The following is a 25661-nucleotide window of genomic DNA, read 5'->3' on the forward strand; positions in this document are numbered from 1 at the left end:
TAAGGAATGCATTTTTTTTCTTGAAAAACATTTAAGAAAACAAAAACCACTTGATAAAGTAAAATTTGTGAAATTCTTTAGTGCAACTCCATTGTTCATATTCTTTCAAATTGCTCCCTGCTTCTATCTGTTGCAGGCATTGCCATTCAAATTGCTGTGTGTAAAGCCTCCCTCCCCTTTTGTATACAGAAATGCTCAAGAGTTTGAATTGCTGATTCACTAATTATCTGGCTGGATGTTAAAAAACAGGTAATAATTTGCCATTTTCTTCTTCTGACTTTAAAATAAAATTGCGAACTGCAGAATGTTGTCAATACTGAATGAGGATTAGATAGGGCTTTGCAGACCCAGAAAATACGCATGCTGGGGGGAATGTGAAGTTTTATCCAAATTCTTGACTATTTGAGACAGGTGACTGATAAAACATGTTTATAAGCATGAATAGGATCCTATGAAAACACCATTCCAGTCACCAAGTAGATCCATTGGTATATTGTACTCCATATTTGAAGAATTTCTCAGCAATTTTTACTTTCTCCTGAGTTCAGCTGTGACACATAAAGAATTCTTAATGTGTGCATAATTAAAGCAACACACAATTAACTAATTGATTATAAAAAGCAGCTTGCATGACACCAAAAGCAAAATTGTAACCATTTTGTGGGGCAACCTGGGCTAGGGTCATAGATGGGGCTTGAGTATTATTTTCCTAAAACAAACAGGACAAAATATCACTAACAAACTTTCTTTTTTCTTTCTTTCTTTCTTTCTTTCTTTTTTTTTTTTTTTTGTGGTACTGGGGATCAACCTCAGGGCCTTGTGCTTGCAAGGCAAGCACTCTACCAGTTGAGCTATCTCCCCAGCCCACTAACAAACTTTCATTGGTACCTGAAACATTGCGACCATTTTTCAGTCATTATCTCTTACCTCTGTTCTTTCTTCTGGACCTGCTTCTCTTCAGGTCTTCTTCCCACATCAACCAATAAATTCTGCATTACTGTTCAGGAAACCTTCCCTCACTTCCCCTCTGCCTTCCAAAGAATCCATTTAGACCCTTTCTCTGGCTTCCATAGACTCCTGGATTTTCACTATCATAGTGAAAGACAGCTAAATAATTTGTGCAGCCTGATGAAAAATGAAGATATGGAGCCTCATGTTAAAATCATATAAATTTTAAGATGAAACATTGAACAGAAAATCAAGCATGGGCCTTCTGAGCTCCAGGTTTTGTGTGACTGCCAAGATCACCTGCACAGCTGGCCCTGTTCTGTGTTTACCACTATCTGAAGTTTAACTCTGAAATTAATGCCGCACAGAAACAGGAACCACGTGTAACATATATTACCCCTGACACACGGGTGTGCCAGCCTGTGTTAGGATTAAATATCATCTACAAGGCATTACATGTTCTGGATTCTTCTTTGTAATTCCATCACTGTTCTCTCTGTCCCATTGTCCTGGAGCCACACCTGTCTTATTCAGTATGTACTGTTTCATCTCTGCCTCTGGAACTGTGTGTCCTGGAAATCTTCTAGGTCTTTACTCCAATGTGCCTTTCTCTGAGAGATCTTTCCTGGTCACTGCTAGTTGCAGGTGTCTTTACTCCAATGTGCCTTTCTCTGAGAGATCTTTCCTGGCCACTGCCAGCTGCCAGTAGCCTCCAGAGGAACTACCTTTGCTCATATTCATGCACTGATGGTGATGTGTATTGAATTATTATGTCCTGTTTCCCACCTCTAAAGGGTAAGCTTCATTAAAGCAAGGACTTTGTCTTTCTTAGTCTCTACCACAACCTCAGAAAGTAGAAGAAAAAACACTGCCTTACACCCTGTAAGAACACAGTGATTGTTAAATGAATATATAAACACAATTCTTGAATTAATAAACATATACTAAAATGCTTCTTGCCTAATATTGTTTATTTGGTAAAAACTGAAGCATTAAGGTTAATTTTCTGCCCTCAGTTACAATGGGTCCTCAAATTATAACCCAAGGGTTAAATCTAACCCATTCATTTTGGTAAATAAAGATTTATTGTATTACAGCTATGCCCATTCTTTTCTATAATATTGATCTTTAATCTTATGAAGCAATGGCCGAGCTGAGTAATTGAAACAGAGACCTTAGAGCTTGCAAAGCTTATTTACTGTACAACTTCTAGAGAAAATGTTTGCCAACCCCTCCTATAGAACATTTACCACTTGAGAATATACGAACAAATTGTCTGTCAAGTAATATCAATGTGAATTGTCTACATGAACAATACAAAGGTAATAAATGGCAGAAAAAACCCTTTAATTTTCTTTTTGATGAAAGATCTCACACATTTATCTGCCTTTAAATGAACAACAGATACATTTGACTGTTCAATGCATAATGATGAATCTACACAATGCTGTAATGCAGGAAGTCACCACTAGGGAAAGTCTGCTCTGGGACTTAGCATTTGTAAAGAGGAAATGGTACCTCTGCCATTGGTTAGTTAGGTTAGAGTTAGAAGTTATACTGCTAAGTAGTGAAAACTGGATAAACCAGACATGGACCGATAATGACAACTGTCATTAATAAAATGTGAGTGATTAGGTTTGTGCTAATTTTTTTCTTTTGATAATATAAAGTTGACATTCAAGAACATGAAAGTATGTAAGATTCTGTGTGCTGATTTTTATGCTTGCAAGTTACTGTCAATGACTTCAACTTAAAACAGCAATTTGTTATCTTAAAATGTTTTTTAAACCATGATATGATTTATAATTAATATGTACATTAAATGGAGTGATTTCCTCAGGAGAGGAAAAAAAAATTAAGACTAAACTAATGACATGCCCTAAATAGACAGCATCATGGAATTAAAGCAATATAGCATTTTTATGAAACTATTTAGCTATAAGAGAATGTTGACATTACCTACTGGTGGACTACCCCACAGTTAAGTTACTCTGCTGAACTGCAACAAATTTTCCCTCTGAGTATAATTGGATATCTGCTTGTAAGTATCTCAAGCAAGGTTTAAGTCTGGAGAAAATAACTCAAAATCCATTCATATCTTTAAGTACAATATAAAACAATGTGATCTGGATGAATTCTAGGGAGAGGTATGAATCTAGATCTCCATTTGTAAACGCAAAAACAGATCTATTGATGTTGAGGTCATATCACTTTAGTAAGAAAAATAACTGCAATAGTAACATTCATGGTGTGCCTCTTATGTGCCAGGCCGTGGGCCCTCTGTTTTACCTGTGGGTGCATAATCAGTGAAAGGGACTGTTAGAATTTACAGATCAAGAATAAAAATATCACTTCCTTTCCAGTAAGTTCAGGTTATTTGGGACTAACCCTGACACCCTTAATTGGGATTCATCCACGATGAATCATTCATCTTTGAAGGATGGTACAGATGTAATTCATTATTGGGAGCACTGGTCATGGTGAATGTGCACCTCTGATCCTCATTTCCTTGCTAACTAGCATCCTGGTCTTGCATACATGACCACATCTTGCAACTCTAGGGAGCATCTTTCTGACACATTCGGGAAAACATTCTAATGATTATATGGCACCAGAAAGACAGATAAACCTATAGTAGTGTCAGATATGGAGGTTCCTTGTAGGATAAGAAGGTCTGGAAGAACGGTATTTACCTTCCATTATTTTATCATATATAATTGATCATTTAAGGATTTTTTTCCAGTCTCTATGTGTGGCAGCATTAATATCTCAGTCTCTTATTTCTTTAAAATAGCATGTGTACACTATCACACCTTAGAACATTCCAATAAACATGATTTCTTTCTCTTTTGCTATCAAATACACATAGCTGTCTGATGAGAAGGTGACTCAATACTGGATAGGTAATGTGTTATTTTTTATACCTCCGTGTCTGTGCTCTTCATCAGATTCTTTGTTCAGAATATCTCTGCGCTAAGTGCAAACAATTCTCTTTTGGACCATTTTGCTTCTTACTGTAATAAATGACAAAAAAAAAAATTGAATGCATAGAGGGATTCCTAGGAAAAATGATGCTAGCAGATTGAATTTCAGGGTAATGCTATTATTTTTGAAACCACTACTCTCAGATCTTACCAAGATTTGCCTTTCTTTACCTATGTAGGGAAGGGATTACTGCTTATAAATTATAACTCCTTTTCAAAATATTTACTTTTTCCTTTCAAGATTTCCTTATGAAACCTTTGAAACTCACAAATAAATGCTGTGAGGAAAGAGCATCAGAGCAGCTGTGTCATCTAAATGTAATAACACATTTAATTTGCATGGGCTTGGGAGGTGGAAGGAAATGTAAATAGAGTCTTATCCCTATTGGCCATCAGGGTTTCTTTTTCCTTGTCTTTTTTCTTTTCTTTTTTTAAGGATGGCAAATAAAGCATAGCGCCTCTGGATTTGCCTTTAAAGTCTGTGGAGTTAAGAATGTTGATTGATAACTGTTTGCTAACCTTTGTCTTTCAGTTTTCGGGTTTTGTTCAACTCTCCTGGTTTATCATTTAGTCTCTACCACCTGATCCCATGTCTGGAACATAGAAGTTCCTCTACCACTCCCACACTCCAACAAAAATGAAAACAAAGACAAAGAAATGGCACTTGCTTCAAGATGGAAAGAGGTGTTGTGGGCACCACTCTCATTAGGTGACACCCTCTTTCACTTGTGTGTAACACTACTGTCCATGGTTAGGGGACAGAGATCATGCTTGGTGTTTCCCACAGTTACTTGAAGATTAGAGTTGAGGTTTACAAATATCAGCAAGGACCAGGGGCTGGATATGGATTTGAAAAAGGCATATGGAGCAAGGTGATCCTCTTGGGAAGGATGCCTCTGACCAAGGCCTGATCCTTATCATCAGATTAAAAATTAGCATTACATATACCCAGTATATAGAAATTGTGGTAATAATAGCAGCCATTACTTATATGTCAGGTACAATCATATGTGATTTATGATTCATTATTGTAAACTTTACAATAACTACAGCATAATTATTCTCTTCATTAAAAAAAAAACAGACTATGGAACTTAATTTTGCCCTCTACACAGAAATCACAAGTTTTTATCCAGATTCATATCCAGGCCTTTCTATTTCCAGGGCTATTTGCTCATAATAAATTGTTTTGCCTCTCCAAAAAAAAATTTAGGGCCTGCTCTGTGCCCAACTCCTTTATAGATTCTAATGATGAGATAGTAAACAGGCATATCTCCTGCCCTTAAAAATCTTACAGTCTTGTTAATAAGTTAGGTCATAAACAAATAATGACATTAGAAATTAATCCATTACCATGATAGGTAAGGCTATGAAGGGAAAATCCAGGTGATGTTGTGGGTAGAGGGTCGATACTCAAAATAGAAAGAAATCCTAATCCATATATGAAGGTGAGGAAGTTAATATATCAATAAACTTATTTTTAGTTTAATTTCAAAAATCATTTATTTAAAGTTTTCTTTTCCAATGTGTTAAAATTGCCAAAACTGTACTGAATATCTCAGAAAAATTTTCTATATAGTACAAAATCATATTTTTAGAAACAAAATAACAAAAAAAGTGAAGATATTGCTACTGTCATCATCTTTAATGTTTTTCATAACAGGTGGTGAGAAGGGATAGAAGCCTGAGTTTGAATCAATACCTCACTTGATTCAGGTACAAGTGAATTGGGACTTGTGGTCTATGCATTTAGTGGTATAAGCGCCTAAAGTTAAAAATATGGCTAGTCAAGAGGTTTCTGTTTTTAAGATTTGCATTCCCCTGCAAGATTTTCCTTCAACACAAAATGCCCTCTTAGAAGATAGCACCTCCATGACAATTATAAGAACTCTTTGAAACAATGTCACCAATCAAAAATCATGATCAAGAGAAATATCTAAAAAATTGTATAATATAGCCAATCTTTCTTCTCCTTAGAGAAGTAAAATTTCTTGTCAACTATGGGTCAAGTGCTACACATGTATGAAGATTTTCTTCTCCTGTTATACCTACTTGATGAACTGGGAATTAGAGCCACTTAACATCAGCACTGAATTTTAAAAGCCATTTGACAGATGACAAAACTAAGGTTTAGAAAAATTGAGCATCTCTACAAAATTCATCTGGCTAGTGAAGTACATAGTTTCCAGTCCTGGGGCTGCTGGGATAGATAGCCTGTGCTCATGCCATTCTAAGCCAGGAGGTTATTTTGTGTTTATCTCTATTTTGTCTCAGGCCAATTAGAATAGTGCAGTATTTTGTCATAATATGTGAAGCATCGTGGGTGCACAACCTGCAGGAAGAGCTGAAAACCTGCTGAAGGAAGGATAGTACTAGAAAATGAATAAGAAGGCTCTAACCGCCAGCGTGCTGTAGGGCCCTAATGCAGCCAGACTGACTTATAGGCATTGTGTTCCTGACAAGTGCTTCCCTATTCATTCAAGAAATCAAAACTCCATTAAACTTCCCACTTAGTGTCCTCTGTCCCCAGCAAGGGAGAGTACGCATATTTAAAGTAAACAAAAATGAATTTCAATGAATTAGGTCAGAATCTCAATGAGTAGGCATGTGCAGACCTCAAGAGATTACAGTCCTTTGCTATTTGACCAGATGTCTTGAATGCTCTTTTCCCCTTATTAATAGCAATGATCAGATTTTATATTTCTTTCCCCAGTCAGTAGAAAGAAAACCCATTTGAATTCCTGTGTCTGTTTGTTAGCTTCCTTGGAATTCTGTGGTTGCTTAGTTTACAATGAGAACCTTAAATATACATATAAAACAGCTGTACTGTTTTTTTTAAATAAGTGTCATTCTGCTCTGCTCTTGAGAATTATCATAAATATACCATAAATTCATGTGAGTGGTAAATTTAATTTTTTACTTCAGCAGAGTTATCCCTTAGAGGTTTAACAAAAATAAATGAATTACTTCTTGCCATATTGCCCTGAATAAAATGAAATAAGAAAATTCCATCATTGCCTTAAGTCAAACATATGGATTCAAGAAAAAATAAAAAGTTCATACTATCATAAAATATGATGTTTGGTGGTTGCTTTTGTTAATTTTGGGCTATTTAAAAAATGTGCTGAAAAAGAAAGGCAGGAAGAAAAATTATTTAAATGCATAAAGAGATACTTATTTGAATATTATTAAAATCCTTTGATTGTATGGTAGGGAATTTGAACCAATTTCACTTACAGTTGCTTGATAAGGTCATCTATACTCTTCAGCAAATTTTTACCTGCAGGTATATCTCCTTTAACCCACCTCTGCTTTCGTTGTCTTCCCACTTCCCCAGGGTAAAATTTTAAAAACCCTCTGATACTATCTAGTAGTAGTTTCAGGTCCACAGCAGGAGCAACAACTGGGAATGTTTGTAGCGTTGCCACATGTGTGAGTACAAAGAATTGGGCTTTGAATCCCATTTCTCTCAGGCCACTGATTCTCATAACAATTTGTGAATAATCTTTAATAAAGATTTAGAAGAGAAATTTCCTAAAATAGAATGAAAGAGTGAGGGTAAAAGGGAGTAATTTTAAAAAAGATATTGAGGATAAGCTTGGAAAAGTATCTATGTATGCAGAAAGTATGCATATATATTGTTATGGTTTGGATCTGGAATAGTTTCATAGAGGCTAATGTGTTGAAGTCTTGGTTCCCAATGCAGTTGTGCTCCTAGGTAAGGCTTTTAGGGAATGATTGGATAATGCAAGCTCTAAATTAAATCAGTGGATTAATCATTAACTTGAATGGATTACTGGGAAGTGGTATAAACTAAAGGAGGTAGGACCTACTTGAAGGAAATGGGTCTTTGGAGGCATGTCTTTGGGGATTGTATCTTGTCCCCAGCCCATCTCTCTCTCCTTTCTGGTCAACATGAGGTGAGCCTCTCCGATAACACCTTCTCTGCTGTGATGCTCTGCATCATCACCAATCGATAGCAATGGATCCAGCTGACCATGGACTGAAACCATGAGCCCAAGTATATCTTTCCTTCTTCTAAACTATATTTCTCAGGTATTTTGTCACAGAGATGAAAAGCTGACAAACAAATCTAGCAAAGACAGATTGACAGCTATTTACTTGAAGTAAGGATTAGGTTATTTATGATTGAGTGAAGAAAGGAGATAACTCTCAATAATTTAGAAGAGAGAAAAATCATTATTTCAAACCTGTATTGAAAGATGTACTCAGTGTTGAACAAGCAACAGTGTGATGAAGGAGTTGGGAACAAAAAGAACAGTTAAGAAAAGTAGCTGAAAGATTGTGTCCATCCAGTGGAAACTGTTCTTTCCAAGGTGCTTCTCATAGCTGTATGCTGGTGTGGTAGATCCCAGTGTGGATACGTTGTGGAAATGGGTGAAAGGAATTGAAAACCTTCTCAAATGATGAATTTAAACTGGAAGAATTTTCTCTGCAAGAATAAGTTTAAAAGTTCCATCAGAATAATGATGATAATGACAAGTTTTACCCATTCTTCCTCAGATTGTTGGCATGATTTCACATTTCCAGAACCTGTTGGGTTGTGTGTGTCTTGCTCATATGAATAGACTGAGGGAGGCAAAAGCCTGTAACCATGCACCAGGGAGGAAGAGTAGGCAAAGAAAGTGGGAGGAAGTGAGATGGAGGAGGAGAGCTGGAGATTGAGGAAGAGTCAGGGAGGAAGGAGAAACAGAAACTTTTGAATCTCTTAGAGACCCAAAATCATCAAGAGGAGGGTCTCTTTCATATGAAAGATAAAAGCGACTCTGAAATGAAAGCCATAGTCACAGAATGATGAAGATTTCTCCCCAATCTGGGTTCAATATGAATTAAAAAAAAAAAAAAAGCATTGTGTTAAAAGTCAAATCAAGAGTCATGTATATTGTCTTACTCAGTGTTTTTATTTCTCACAATTATACTAAAGAAAAACATTTTTACAATTTTTGGCAATTTCATGTATTAGAAAGTTCCACTCTCCTGTTTGGATGTGCTAACTTAGTACCTTAGTACCTGGTGGCAGCCAAAAGTATTTCAGGAAAGGAGATAACTAAGCTTTCTCAGTTCCTTCAATCCCAGGCTCTGTCTCATGTGGCATTGTTAAGCATTGGAAATATTGCCGAAATGGGATCAAGTGTACTAGGTAGCTTGAACTCAGTGGAGAACTGACACTGAAATACATGATGTTGTCAATGCCAAGAATCACGCCACTCTTTATTAGGAATACACCTCCACATGCATTTTCCTTAGCCATAAATGATAGATTTTCTTTGTTCTCTCTCTCTGATTCCAGGCATCGATGCATGAGACCACTGACTAGCTGTAGGCATGTTGAGTGCATGACCCCAGCATAGAACACACCTACATGCAGCACACAAAGGTGCCAAACCTATCTTCTTGGTCTCATTAATATTAGGTCACAGCAAATGGTGCTAACAATATGCCTCTCACCTGCTTCATTATGTAATAGTGACTTTCTTTTCATCTCTGGCCTAAATTGCTTTTTTAGATCTACTACCCTATAAATTTTTATCTTCCCATGGGCCCTCTCCTATAAAACATTTATTTAAAAAATATTGATTAAATATCCACTATTGTGAAATCTGTAATAGTTACTAGGGATTCAGCAATGAACTAGAGAGCTAAGATTCTTAGAGCTAAGATTCTGACCATTATCATTCTAATGGAGGAGACAAATAACAATAATGATGACTTTAACACACTCATTTTGATTGATTTAATTCTCGTAACAACCTTATGATGTAAGACTTCTCCCCACCCCATTTTTGCTAGTAATGAAATTGAAGCTCAGGTTATCATGCCATGTTCACCCAAACAATAACCGATAGAAATGGGATTCAAACCCAAGAAAACTCCAGAGCAACAACAGAGAAAAAACCATGAATTAGAATAATTTACAATAACAAAACGTACTGTAAGAAAAAGTAAAATGAACCAGTGGGGTCAAGACTAGTGACCTAAAAGGAGAGAAATGAGCAGAAGGGAGGGGGCTCTTTGAACCAGAGAGATCTTTCTGAGTAGATGACATTTCTCTGAGATCTGAGTGATAAGAGAATCCCTTCTGCAAAGAGCAAATAGGAAGAGCCTCCTGGGAAGAAGGAACTGTAAGTGTGAAGACAAGAGGCGTGTGGGAAGATTCCAGGAGCCAAAGATGTCTTCTGCACCACAGGACAGGGAGATGTCACCTCACACCCGCAAGCAGTTACCTCCAAAAGATGAAAGGCAATGGAGCCTGGAAGAGAATGTGGGGAGGACAGAACCCTGCAAATTACCACAGCCTGTATGGAAAAGGGTGTGGAAGCTTATCAAAAAGTTAAACCTAGAACTGCTGTGTGACCTAGCAGCCCCCCTGCTATGTACACATCCAACAGAAATGCTGAGGAGACATTTGCACTTTCACATTCATGGCAGGCTATTCAGAAAGCCAAGAGGGGAAACAACCTGGGTCCCTCTATGGAGGAACGGATAAAGCAAATGTGGCACATGAACACAGGGAAATAATATTCAGCTTAAAAACAATAAAGGAAAGTCTGTCATGTGGAATGACATAGACGAATCTGGAAATTATGTTAAGCCAGGCACAGAAAGAAAAGTACAAGATCACACATAGGTAAAACTTGATCTCATAGAATGAAAGAGTAGAATGGTGGCTGCTAGGGACTGGGATGGAGGAGATATTGGTCAAAGCACAGGAAATTTCAGTTAGCCAGGGGGATAAATAAGTTCAAGAGCTCTATTGTACAACAGGGTGACTAGTTAGTAACAATGTTTCTGTTCTCAGCAACCTTCAAGAGGACACTTTAAATATTCTCACCACAAAAATCATTACATAAATGATATGAATCTACATTGGGCACAACCATAGAAACAAAAAGTTGTATACCATTTTTATACAATGAATCATAATGCAGTCTGTAAAAATAAAAATAAAATATGTATATGTACATGAGTATATTCATGTTAGTTACCTCCATTGAGCCATTGTATACATACTTCAAAAGATCATGTTGCATGTGATAAATTATACATTTTTGTCCATGAAAACTTGTTTCTTCTTTTAAAATTTTTTATGTGTTCTAATTTGTTGTACATGATAGTAGGATGCCTTTATACATTTTGATAGATCATACATAAAAGGAGTGTAAGCTCTTGATTTTAAAGAATTTAGGAATTGAAAAGAAAGAATATGAAAGAGATGGAGTTAAGAAGGCAGGGTAAGCACCTGATTTTGTAAAGGTTTGGAAATGAAGGAAAGGAACAAGAAAACCTATGGTCGTGGACCATAAAGACACTGCTGGTGCCCCTGAAGAGAACCATTTAAATGCAATCAGAAGCCATTGGGTGACTTTGAGCAAAGGAGTGATAGGATTGCTAGCATCATCCAGGTTGCTTCTGCTGAAAAGTTTTCTCCTATTAATAGTTTCCACAATATTTCTCAAGATATTTTTGCCACAAACATAGATGACCTGCAGCTAACATCCCAAATGTCCTTTGATGGTTCTTTTGTTGGAGGGCAACAGTTTTTCTTCTCTTGACTATCCTCTTCTGGACATCCCTCTTTCTAATTGGTCTGAGTGTCCATGGATGACATTTGATTTTACTGAAGGTGGAATCATAATTATGCCTCTGTTGCCTAAAGGCTACTGTAGAGGCATTCCAACAGCACTGAAGACAAATGAAATCATGTTTTATTGCTAGAAACTGGAGACTGCTTGGCATTTAGTAAAGCAAATGTTTGACCCAAGGGCACTACTGTACCAGTGTTAATCGTGAACCGTCTCTGTGTTTGCTTTATTAAGTTTCAAAATATTACTCTTTGATAAATAATGTTCCCACAATAAATGTTAAATACCAAAAGGAAAGAATTATAGTATCTGTAGTAATGGCATGTAAAGAATGCTGCAAGGTCAGAAGACAAACTGCCTCATAAAGTGGAGGCAGGGCATGTGCTGCTTCAAAAACATGGTGTCTTTGAACTACTCCAGCATTATATGTGACCCACCACATGTTCTTGACATAGGCCTCCCTATTAGATTTTTTAAAATCCATAAACTGTGAAGTTTTCCAGCTTTTTATCATCATGTCATCAAGCACAACGACTTATAAGTTACCAATGGTTAGTTTGGATAGAAGGGTAGATGAATGATGGAAGGATGGAAGGATGGAAGGATGGATAGATGGACGGATGAGAATTCAAATGTTCTCAGAATCCCCACCTCTAAGGGAACCTTGATGATGACCAGACCAGATGAGTTAACATGATCAGGAACTGAAATATCACTGGTAATCTGGTTCAAGTGAAGCTTCACTTTGAGGTCTAGAGAATGATTATTTTTTAGCTTTCCTGTTTCCATGAGTGCAGCCAGGCAAGTCAAGGGCTATTAGAGTTTGGATGTGAAATATATCCCAAAAACGCATGTGTGGAAAACATGCTCTCCAGTGCAGTGATGTTCACGTAGGGCTTTTGGCAAAAGATTCTATCATTAGGGTTGTGACCTCATCAGTGAATTAATCCACCAAATGAATTAATCTACTAATGATTGAATCGTCTATGGGAGGTGGGAACTAATGACAGGAAGTAGGACACTAGGGGCATGCCCTAGAAGACTTTATCTTCTCTCTGGCCCTGCCCTCTCTCCCTCTCTCCATCCCTCTCCCTCCCTCCCTTTCTCTCTCTCTCTTATTCTCATTCTCCCGCTCACTCTCTGCTTCCTGGTTGCCATGGGCTGAGAATCTCTTCTCCACTATGTCCTTTCACTATGATGTCTGCCTCCCCTTGTGTCCATGGGAATAGAACCAGTTGACCATGGACTCAAACCTCAGTAACCGTGAGCCAAAATAAATCTTTCCTCCTCGAAGTTGTTCTTGTCAGGAATTTTGATCACAGAGATGAAAAACTGACTAACACAAGGACACTTAATTAACTGAGAATAAAACTCGGCACCCTGTTGTGATTCTGTCTTATACTGGCTAACTCTGTAGATCTCAGCTTAGATCTCTTTTTGTCACTTCCTTCAGGACGCTATTCCTGGACTCCCCCAGTGCAGATTATATGCTCATTCAGGTGTCTCTATTGCATCTGAATAAGCTGTAACTTCTAAGAAAGTGTTCATGTTTTCCAAGTTATATCCCCAATCTTTCAAAGCTAATATGTACTAAAACTAGTAAAAATGTTGAAGTTTTGACCCTTATTCAGGGAGGTCACCCTTTGCCTGAAGTCCAAATTTAAGACAGATTAGCAGATACTTCCTTGCAAATAAACTTCTAAATATATCCTTGTGATGATCAGGATATTAGAATAAGCATGAAATAGTTTCTCCTTATTCACAGAGTATATACACCAAGCCCTCAGCAGAGGCCTGGAATCCTTGAGAGTAATTAGCCTTGTATCTTCTAACAAACTGTGGCTGTAAATTTTGCAGTTTGCAGTGTGACAGAAAAAATAGCACATATTTATCTTTCTTCTTCAAAATTTCATGGATAGAAGATTCCTTCTTACTGTAAGTTTTAGCAACTTCAGTACATCACTTTTAAATTTTCTTCTTTCCTTAAGTTGGGAATTTTACTGTTTTCACTTAAAGTGCTTATTGGCTTTTCTTTGACATACCTGAATTATTAGCATTACTACTTTTCTTTGGGGAGAGGAGGGTACTGGTGATTGAACTCAGGGGCACTTGACTACTGAGCCACATCTCCAGTCCTATTTTGTATTTTATTTAAAAGCAGGTCTCACTGAGTTGCTTAGCACCTCACTTTTGGTGAGGCTGGCTTTGAACTTGTGATCCTCCTGCCTCAGTCTCCCAAACTCCTGGGATTACAGATTTGCATAATACTCTTGTGCTTTGGAACCACTGTTAAGTAAAATAAGAGTGACTTGAGTACAAGCACTGTGATACCTCATCAGCAGGACATTATGATGATATAGATGACTACCAACTGGTCAATGGATGAACTGTGTATACAGCATATATACACTGGACAGAGGGATAAGTCCTGCCCAGGTTATTTTGATAACTGGGATAAATGTATGTAAAAGTGCTTTGAAACTGTAAAGTGCTATATAAACAGAGGGGATTACCATATAGGTGCTATCTTGATGTATCAAGAGGACTTTTCTCAAGTCTGTAGTCTTGTGAGATGCCATTAGGTAAAGGGATTCCTTGGTAGAATTTCTTATGTTTTGTGAAGAGTTCTGGTTCCTGAGTAATCCCAAAGAAGATGCTATAAGGAATTCACTGTGCCTTCTTTTGATCCCAACTGATTAAGAGTATCTGCTTTTTCATCTAGTAGGCTACTATAGATTTGAAGTAGAAAAAGAACAGAGTCCAGAGACCTTGATGGGATCCCAAGACAGTCCATGAACTTCAGTCTTTTGAGATTGTAAGGACATGGTCTAAGGCTGTTCTCAAAGAGGTGTTTTCTTTCTTTAGACAGAGTCGACAATTATAAATCCCCTGGTCCAAGTTTATTGTGTGTCTCTGAAGGCTTTAACTGAAGAAATGACATGTACATTCATGGAAAAAAAGTGGGCCTTTGTGATAAAATAGCCTCAGTCATTTGACTTGAGGACTCTGACTATACTATAAAGGGTTGTGCTGAATCTGGGTACAACAGGAAAGGAGTGGAGGTAAAGGCCACATCATGATGGCTGGATTCCTCTTGGGTCACAGTGTCCACTGGAATGACACCTTCTTCAGTAGTAAGGTGGTAGGAATCACCATGAGCAAAAATCCAGTTCCAGGTCTGTAGGCAGATGGACTAGCAGAAGGAAGGTGGTCAGAAGGTCCAGGTGAACACTCAGCAATCAGGAGGCACAGGACATAATTCACTTTGGATGGAGTGTTGTCAGTTTGCACTGAAGGTCTGAAGAGAAACTCAGGTCTTCTAATTCCCAGTAACATAGCTGGTGGCAGTGCTTGCTTAGTAGTTGCCTCTTTTCTCACAGCAAGGTCAACAGTTCCAAAATTAAAAACAAAACAAAATGAAACCAAACAAAAAAAACTACCTCCAGAGTTCCTGCCACATTCTGACAAGCTCTTCTGGGTTGCAGGTCCAGTTCTTGAAAATGTGGAGTCCATGGCTGCAGCTACTAAAAGTTATCTGCTTCAATGATTGCAGGACACTGTAGCAAAACTTTCAACCTCCAATCCTGGACAGTTCATGTTTTGTCACAGAATTTCAAGCTTTGAGTTCCAGTTGTTATTTTTCTCCTTTTTCTGGAGGAAAACCTCTTATCACCACAGTCTTAAGATTCTTTTGAGGTACATCCAGATTTAATTATAAAAGAGCTAAAGACCAACACAGTTTTCTCCAAAAAAAGTCTTTTTTTTTTTTTTTTTTCCCCTGGAAGTGAATCATTTGTCTCTGCCCTTTAGGTAAAGGGAATAGTCAACTGATTTTTTTTTTTTTTTTTTTAAAGACAGTTGAATGAAACAGCATAATTGCTAAAATCTAATCAGACAAACTAAGTGTGTGAGAACATGAACTTAACATGAACACTTAAGTGTTCATGTTCTCTTGCTTCGAGCTGTACCACTTGGTAAGCACCACTCCACAAAATTAAAATGTTTAAAATTCAACTATTCAGACATTTTTAGTGTTTGCTGGATAATGGTCTGGAATTTGATAAAAAGCAGCTGACAATTAACAAAGAAACAAAAAATGGCATATTGGCTATCTCATTATCACACTTATAAGCAAGTAGAATACATGGCAGGCCAGGAAAGTTTCAAACAGCTGATTTTTGAGTTTCAGCAGAAGTTTTAACAAAACTTTTCAGAGCACATTACCTTCAAATGAAGAAAAAACCCAAAACATCTTCGGGAATTCCATGCCTGTTCCAATGAACCTGCCTCCTAAAAATCCATGTGCACCATTAATTAGCTGGCATGGCAGCACCATTTAAAAATAAACCTGTTCACTACCAACCACACAAACTAGGGACACAAAATAGGAGCAAGTGACACACAGCAAAATGGTCGTGGAAAATGGTCAAAGATAGGTAGGTAGTCAGGCACCAGTATAAACAGCAGAAAACAAAGAACCGCTGGGCCAAAGATTAAATATGCTTCTTGATACTACAGAACACATCCACTCTCAATTGTAGCTGCTTTACATTGGGTGCCATTGTACCATATGCATCAGCCATCCTTCAGTCACCCCATGGTGAAAGGAAAGGATTCAGAATAGAAGCCAGCAGGGCTTGTTGTTACCCCAAATATCTATTATGCATAGTAACAGCTCACATATCCCAGGGACTCAAACAGGGGCTTCAAATTGGTAGTGAAGGATCCCAAACGACATCTAGGCCTCAGTTTCCTCCCTGTGGCATAAAGGAAGTGGCACACAGGAATTGTTCTTAACTCTGGGTCACAGGCCCCTTTGAAAACTTGCTAGCGGTGGATTATCATTCCTTATAATGCAGGTTCCCACAAATTTTCTGCATACAATATCTGGGAGTTTTGGCGATCTCCAACTCCAATCCAAGTTTCCCAGATCAAAATTCCACAGATGGGTAACTGTTTTCTTACAACTCAAAAAAATTACAATAATCATCCTTTACGTATACTAACGCTGTATAGTTTACAAAGCGCTTTTCAACCCCACACACAACGACAGGCAGAGGAGGAAACTGAGGCGCAGATAAATTACAGAGTGACTTGCCTAAGGTCACTCGGCCAGCTGATGGCTAGGCCCGGAAGCAAACCCGGCTCTTCTACTCCGGAGCTCCTATCCCCACCCCGGAGCTGCTGCCAGAGATCCCACATCTCACTAATGCAGCATGAGGAGGAAAAGGCAAAGTAGAAAGCCCACCACCAACCATCCTCCAGCTCCCTCCTGCCCCCGCAGCTGGGTTCTTGCAGGCCCTGAAGGGTGGCGCCAGGCCTCCAGGCCGGCCCGGCCACCCCCGCCTCCCCTGCCGCGCCAAATCCCGCCGCTGCCGCCGCCTCCCCGGGAGCGGGGCGGAGCAGTTGCCCGCCGCCACCGACCACCCGGACGACTCCTCGAAGAATCGCAAAAGCATAGGCCGCCGCCGGAGTTCTGCGTACAAGAAGAAAGAAGCGCCGGGCGACCGGGCTTGCGCCCCAGGAGCTGGATGCCAGAGCAGGAGAAAGAGCCGCCGACCGATCGCTCGATCGAGCGCGCGCCCGCTCCTTCGCCCTACCAGACCGCGGAGGTGGGGAGGGCGCGCCAGGGCTTCTTCGAGTTAGGGGCCTGACTCTCCCGCGATGGGACAAGATCCTGTCACAAACCTTTGTGGAAGAAAAATGTATTGCCTCTATCGTCTCCTCAGCTACTACCCTCCTTATATCCTGGGTGACTTGCTCAGTGGGATTTGGTTAACTGGCATTAGTTTGAGGTGTAAATAATCAGTAAGTGGAGTACGCTGATATAAAGGATAAAAATGTCTAAAAGAAAGAAATTGGGTGTTATTTAGAAGAATTTATAAGAGGAAAGAAACATTTTAAAAGACTATTTTTGCAACTATTATAAAAGCAACATACTTGTTGGATGAAATTTAGAAAATTTAGATAAGCCCAAATAATTAAAGTTCACTTAAATTTCATAAGCTATAAATAAGACTGCAATCTTTTTAGTGCGTATACCCACAGGTATAACATTCATGCAGGAACACACATTTATGATTCTTAAAGTTGACATATATTTACTGAACTAAATAAATTACTATAATATTTAATTTTCCCTCAAATATTCCATCATATATGTTCCCTAATTTACCAAACTAACCTAGATTTCTGGCCATTTGGACATATTTCAGGCTTTCCACTGTATTTCTGAAATGGTTATCCTTGAGCAAACATCATAAGGTACATCTTTATTATTTATTTAGGACAGATTTAAGTGAAGAATACTTTGTGATTTGAATATTGCTGCTATGGTCTGAGTGTTGGTGTCCTTCCCAAAATTCATATACTTAGATTCTAATCCCTAATGTAATATATCAGGAGGTGATGCATTTAGAAGAACATTAGTTCATAAAGTCAGTCTTCCTGAATGGATTGGTGCTCTTATAGAGGACCCAAGGGAGCTAGTATTTCAGGCCTAGTATTTCATTTAATATTACCCTCAACCCTGAAAAACAATAAAAAGGATTACAGATGTTACAGATAAGGAAATTAAATTCATAGGGTTTAAATATTAAGGCTATATGGTTACTATACCTGGAAATAAACCTATGTGTATGACTCCACTCTCCTCTTGTGAATTCCAGTAGAAACAATGGAACTGCTGTCAGATGACACCAAGTGACACCCAGAAGTCCCATCCTCAAATTTGCAAAGAGCAATGCTCTGGACAAGAAGTAAAATAGCAACAATAAAATCTTCATACAATGAATATTTGTTTTCCAAGTACCTAAATAGGTGAAAGAACTTTCATTGACTTTAAAGGATATTTCGTAACTTATAATTGTACGTATAATCATAATTAAGCCTTGAGAATGCCTTACGCCCTTTGAAGTTCCCAGACTAACCATTGTTCTTAAGAGATAGAACCTTATTTCTAAGGCAGATAATTGAAATATTTTGTAATGAAGATGGAAATGATACTGTCTTATTCAAAGTAAGACCACAGGGATTTGTAGCTGAAGGAGGCTGAGGTTTTGGTAGTGAGAAATTTTGATAAACCTGCCTGGGGCATGCTAATACATGGTTCTCACTGAAGCTAAGTTTAAAAATTGAATGCTAAAATTTTTAAAAGTGTAATAACTCATGAAATGTGAGAAAATAAATGATTGGAAATATTTTTTAAAGCTTTCACTTTAGATTTGCTATAATTTTAATACAGAAAGTAGTTTTATTTTTAAAATATTCACTCATGAATTAACTAGCTATGTTTTAACCCCTACTCTGTACAAGGTTCAATTGAAAAGTAGATCAGAGAAAAGACTTAAAATGATAAATGGAATCTTCTCCATCTTTGGGACTTTCGTAATCTCTTGACCCTCAGGATATATGGTTTGATAAGACACCTTTAGCATGGTTTGTGCTTAAAAAATTATGATTGAATTGGAATGACAAGGAACTTGATCAGCAGGGTATTTTGTTTATTTTCATTTTAGGAGGGTTGGAGTATAGAAAATCACTTAATGAGGTCAGGGGCTACCTTTTTAAAAAGAAAAGTAAAAATTGTCCATATTGAAATCCCTGAGGATTTCATACATGGGGACATCTGATACCGCTTAAAATGAATGAGCCAACTGTACCAGTCTTCCTGGTTCAGGGATCTGAAATTCCACCAATGAATTATTTTTTTTCTTCGATTTAGAAAGGATGTCCAAAGTATGGCCTATTAAATAAAAATGTAAATTTTTTTTCTGAGTAGTGTCTATTCACTGAATATCTGTTTCTCAGCAACAGTAGGAGATAAAGATATGGGATAGATTAAATTTTGAAAACAGAACCTGAAGGAAAGAGGAAAGCTGGATTTTTTTTTTAAAGTCCTTGGAGATAGCTTGAATTTTTAAAAAGAACTTCAAAATGTTAGAACTAAGAAAATTCATATAAATGTCAGAATCCAGTGACTTATTTTTTTTCACCAGCTGCAGCACCTACCCTTTTTACAGGAAGTCAACACATGACCTCAGTTTATTTATTTCGAGTGAACAAACTTGATGCCCTCACTGAAGGTCCTCTTAGTCTCCTCTTCCCTTGTTTATTGAGGCTTATGAGGGGTCTCCCAGGTCCGAGGGTGAGCACAGACTCAAATCCCACATCCTCACTTTTCAGAAGAGAAAACAAAGGCCATTTGAGTTAGACTTTGACTACAATGTTCATTATAAAATAAGAGTTCAGGCTGCCATCTTCATCTGAAATCCCAACTCAAGTCCATGTGAAAAGAGCACAAAAGATCTGAATTCAAATTCCAGCTTTGTTTTGTTTAATTTAGGTAATTTGGGGGCCTATGTAAGACAAATTGTATCAGATAAGGCAAACAGGGAAGGAAGACTTTATTCAAGAAACTATCAGAGTTCAAGAATATTGCAACAGTGTAGAGAGGCTGAACTCAACTCCTCTGGCCAGGAATGAGTTATCCAGAGTCTCTAATGGAAAAAGTACCAGAGGACTGGGAAAGACTGGCTGCTGAATGAGATGAGGTCATCTGTGTTTGCCAACTGTGGTCACCTCAGTTGGGCCCTTACCCTCCCACAGAGATAGGGACATAGATGTCTCAACTTCTATGATGATGGACAAATCCCAAATCCTTGAGAAAGATATTTTTGATTTGTAGAAGACTGACATCTCAAATATCAGAGAAAAGAACAATTGCAAGTTTTCTAAAGTAAAGTACTAGTAGTAGAGCTAAGGGGCACATAAAAGTTATCTTGACTTCAGTCATTTAAAAATTCATCAATTCAGTGCCTTTGTCTTTAAAAAAGGTAATAAAATCTTATCTTTGAGAGGTTGCTGAATATTACATGGATTAACATTACCAGTGTGTTTATACATAACATGCAAATATAGGAGTCTGAAGATCCCAGCAGATGAGGTCAGCTTCAGTTAAATGAGTAAATGAGGAGGGAAACCTATGATATATAACAGGTCCCTAATAAGATCAAGTCCTTGCATCATCTCCAATCCCCTAAAAATTTATCATTATTCTCATCTTACCAAGAAGCAAACTGAATCACAAACACTCCATCCTTTGTCCAAGGCCACACATCAGCGGGACCTGCTGAGCTGTGATTCAACACAGGCCTGTGTAACCACCAAACCCTTGGTTTTAATCATAAAATACCATACTTCTCAGAAGCTATATCAGGCCTGAGACCAAAAATACACACTATAAAGTCACCGTGACCAGATAACTGAAAGTCGACCTTTCTGTTATTATTTTTCTAGTTTTGTTGACTTTGGACATTAAAATCAGAGGCAGAAATTAAGTGGACCCATGGACTGGACAATAGAGCTATTAAGCTAACGTCCAATGAAAAGTTACATGGGTGCAATTTGACATTTTCTAGAAAAGACCCTGTGAGCTCTTAAGAACATCAGTGCTCCATTAGGAGGAAGGCAGGCGACCTTTTCTTTCCCCTTCTATACTTGACATTAGCAGGAAAGGAGCTGGGTGAGTGCTCTCTGTCATAAGCAAGGACCTTTTACCTCCTTGGAGACAGCTGGGCAAGAAGCATTCTGTGAGAAGCTAAACACTAAATAAATGTTTTTCTTTTTTGCTTAGACTATAGCATGTGGCTTTCTCTCTGGCTCTTCTTATCAATGCAAAGTCTATTCAACACTCCTGCTGGAGGTATGATTTAGCTGGTGAGCTCATTCAGCTGGGGTCATTAGCTTTCTGCAGAGTAGGTGGGACTCAGGACCACAGACTTGAGTTTTAAGCTACTTTCCATCAAGGGACCTTGAGAAGAGCAGTTCTTTTCTGAGTCTTAGTTTCCTTCTCTGTGTATTGAAGGATGTCATTTACATTAGATTAGAGTTTTAGTCTTGTAATTGGGAGTCTAGGGAGTCAACCAAGTACTGTTTCTTTCCAAGAGGCCTTTGGGGATCACCCAGCCACAATAGAGCCTTTCTCCCTTGAACTTCCATTCCTTCAACTGTGGAGACTTCTCAAATAGGTAGTATTCTTCTTTGTCTGTAGGGAAGCACCCTTGGGTGATGAAACAGCACCTGAGGGACACACTGCTTCATCTGTTGCTTACTACTTAGATGATGTAGAGCAACTCATCCAGACTGAGCCTTGGTCACTTCATCTGTAAACTGGAGGTAGAGTGGATACTTGCCAATTCTTTGTTTTTCTTCCCTAGCACTTGTCTGATGGATTTTCTGGAACCAGGGAATTCCTTACCTGATAAAACTTGAATTGCTTTGTTTCAATCCTTGCACTCACTTTTCTTGTTCAGACACCTTACCTGAATATCTACCAGTGAGATGTCCTGACTTCAATTTGAATATGAGGAAGGTGGTTTCACTAAGAATCATTTCCAGCAAGGGTAGGGGTAAAGCCAGCAGGTCTCAAGGAGAGCAGTGGAGCAGTGTTGGTGATTTAAACATCCAGCATTGATCCCAGCAGCAGTGTGGGCTTTGTGGCTGAGCAGTGAACCTAACTGAGAGTTATCCAAGAATGGATGATCCTCTAGCTCCCAGAAATTCTCAGAACTGCCTTTAGGGACAGCTTTAATGAATTCTGTTTCCACTCAAGTGTGGGTCTGTGCTATACTTGGGAAGCCTGCCTGACTGATCCATGAGGGCAAGAAAACCCATGGTGCAAAGTTGGTTTGAGGATTAAATAAGGTCAGTACCTGGAACACAGTAGGTACTTTATAGATGGTGTTAGGTTTTACTGTGTTGGAACATTCAATCTTCTCAAAGATCGTCATGTATCCATGGCCAGGACACTATGTTGAGAGTTTAGAGGGAACCTCCTGCCCCCCCAAAAAACATTCTTGCTTATCCCTCCCTTAAGGACATTTGTTATATCTCAGTAAGAGAGGCAGTACAGTAGAGATGGCAGCATAGCTTCTGTGTGAGGTTATCTGCAGTTCAGTCCCCCCTCTTCCTCTCACTAATTTTCTTATTGCCAGGCAATTCTGTATCTCAATTTTGTTGTTCTATGTAAATTAACATTTTAGTTTCTACCTCATACAGTTTTATGTGAATAATAAATGATCTAATTCAAAGAAAATATTCAGAATAGAGCTTGATACACACACAGTACGTGCTCATTCGATAGTAACTCTTTGTAACTGTGCTAAGTGAAGTTACAGTGATCAAATAATCAGAATTTCCACAGCTCATGTTTCCAATTGACTCAAGCACTGGGAGGAGTCCTTATGGAAATGTCAGCTACCTCCCTGTGTTTGGAATGGTAGTGACAGCTACCAAGGACAGAGCAAAGGCTGAGGGCCAAGGACTCCATTAAACACATTGCCCACATATTGCTGCAGGTATTCTTCCCAGGAAACATGCAGTTATATCAATCCCTCTTTTACAAAGAAAAATTTTTTTGATGACTTGGTCAGTCATCAGACTAGAAAGAAGGAATCCCCTTTTTTGGGGATCAAACCCAGGGCCTTGTGCTTGCAAGGCAAGCACTCTACTGACTGAGCTATCTCCCCAGCCCAGAATCCCAACTTTCTGATTCTAAGTCCATCATCCTAATAAATACACTGAGACTTTGTGAGTCCCGATTGTCCTGACAGTGAATCTGGGGAAGTTCGTTTTACTTATTTTGTGACAACACATCAGGTCTATTATTTCAGAATGCAAAATGATTTGGAAACCGTACACTGAAAAGATTTTGCTTGGGTATAGCTATCCAAGAGGAGCACAGATTTATGACTCTGTTTCTAAGAAAGAGACTAAATCCTCTTTATCAGCTCAGGGATACCATCTAATTTTACAGGATCTCCTTATATTGAGTCTGTATCAGAGCTTGTTAACAGTTGTTTTAGGAAAGCAGGTTGACAATTCCCTCCAGGATAAGACTCATTTTCTCCTTTACCTCAGTGGTTTAGATAAGGCCCACTTTTTCCTAGGTGCAGTTGGAGTTGGCCATTTAACTATAGTAATGCATAATTAGAATTTTGCAAAAGAAATCAATAGGGAAAATGGAAGTGTTTATGTAGATTTTGTGTATCTGAAACCTGAACCAGTCCATACCTTAGTTTTTGAGGGCAACTGAGTTGAAAATACCACCAACCCTCAGAATACAAATTAAAGTTAAGAAAAGCTGAATAACTGCAATCTTAAAGGCAAAACTTGTTCTTATCTTACAATTCATTTTCTACTTAAAATTTAATCCACTCGTGACTAAATACAGTACTTGAAGACATAGGAAAATTCTGACACATTTCTAATTAGAGAAAATTAGAAAACTTCTCTATTTTAAAAGAAGGAATATTACCTTTTACATATAAAACATGGCATTCAGATGATATAGTAGCAACAGATACTGTACTGTAAATGTTATAAATATATTTGAAAATTAATTTCCATTGTTGAAGATTCCATGTTTTAAGTAAAATCCCAGGAATCCACTTTGTGGTATACACTGAGTAATCATAATGTTGTTCAATTCTGGTTTCACTCAACTTCTTGGCTACATTTATTATAATATTTCTTGTTGAGGACATACTACCAAAAGCTTTTTACAAATTCATTGCAGACCTATCAAGATACCAATGATATTCCTCACAGAACTCAAAAAATACAGTTTTAATATCCAATTTGAGGAAAAGAGATCCAGAATAGCCAAAGTAATACAGAGCAGAAAGAGAAATATTGGAGGCACCACAATACATGATTGTAAATTATATTACAGAGCTGTAATTACAAAAAAAGCATCGTATTGGCACCAAAACAGTCATGAAGACACAGACAATACCACATAAGTATAGCCATCTGATAGTTGACAAAAGGTGCCAAAACATACCTTGGAGAAAAGAAAACTTTTTTAACAAATGATCTTGGAAAACTGGATATCCACATTTAGAAGAACAAAACTATATCCCTGTCTCTCACCCTGTATACAACTCAACTTAAAATGGACCACAGACCTACAAATTAGACCAGAAACTTTGCAAGGGCTAGAAGGAAACAGGGTCAATCCTCCAACATATTGACACAGGCACTGAATTCTTTAATGAGAACCCTAAAACTCAAGATATGAAACCAAAGTCAATAAGTGGAATGGCATGAAATTCAAAAGCTTCTGCAGATTAAGAGAAACAAGAATGTGAAGAGAGAGCCTGCAGAATGGGCGAAGATCATGGTCAGTCGCTCCTCTGACAGGGCATTATATCCAGAATATAAAAGTAACTAAAGAGCATAACATAAAAAAAAAAAAGAAAGAAAGAAAGAAAAGAAAAGAGAAAAAGGAAAAGCAAAGAAAAGAAAACGAATAATTAACCGATTTGTTCTTTAAAGCAGTTGATCTTACCTTATCTCAAATCCCAGGGATTAATGGTTAAAAATTAAAACATGGGTGATTCATATTTTAGTATAAAGCTTTCATGTTTGTTGTTGATCCCAAATAATAGTTTTAGTGCTTATCTGAATTTTTTCAAGAGAATTCTAATAGCTTATATTAAATAGTTCACCACAAAGTTAAAATTTCTTCAATGATTTCTGTTACAAACTCAAACAAATTGTATTTCCTACCCTATAATATGTTTATATTAAATGCTTATAATAAAGTACTTCCCTTGATTGTGTCAAATTGGCTTGATAAATCTGATACCCTGTGATTTTAAGAATTTTCACAGAGAGCTCTGTGTCTTAATTGAACAGCAGGACAATGACCAAAAAATAAATCTCAGTGGTAAAGTGTCACTAAATATAATTTATGTTCCTGAAAGTACTTTATTCTCAAGATTCCCTCTTCCTTCAAAAATTCTGCTTATTTGAGCTAGTAACTTGGACTCTAAATAGCAGAAGTTTCATTTTCCTCTCTGTAGGAACAAGATAACAAGATAGGAATGTTATTTGGTGTTTGATGGAATGTTTGCAGGCATTTTCAAATAAGCCTAAAAGAAGTCCAATAGCCTAAGGAAACAAGGAATCTTCTGGAAAATAAATTTTTAAAGGTAAGACAGAATAAAGATGCATGAAAACCTTTGAAAATTAAAGAAAAAAAATTTGGACAGAGGCTGAGGGAGTTTTCAAGTATTACATGGGACCAGACATTTGGTATCCTTCCAGTCAGCCCCAGCTT

General features: G+C 37.9%; 1 pseudogene; it reads right to left on the reverse strand.

Annotated features, from left to right (window-relative positions):
• Positions 1-825: 825 nt before the first annotated feature.
• On the reverse strand, positions 826-22326 carry LOC124974065 (putative taurine up-regulated 1 protein; annotated as a pseudogene).
• Between the last annotated feature and the right edge of the window lie 3335 nt (positions 22327-25661).

Source organism: Sciurus carolinensis, unplaced genomic scaffold (assembly GCF_902686445.1).
Source record: "Sciurus carolinensis unplaced genomic scaffold, mSciCar1.2, whole genome shotgun sequence".
NCBI lineage: Eukaryota > Metazoa > Chordata > Mammalia > Rodentia > Sciuridae > Sciurus > Sciurus carolinensis.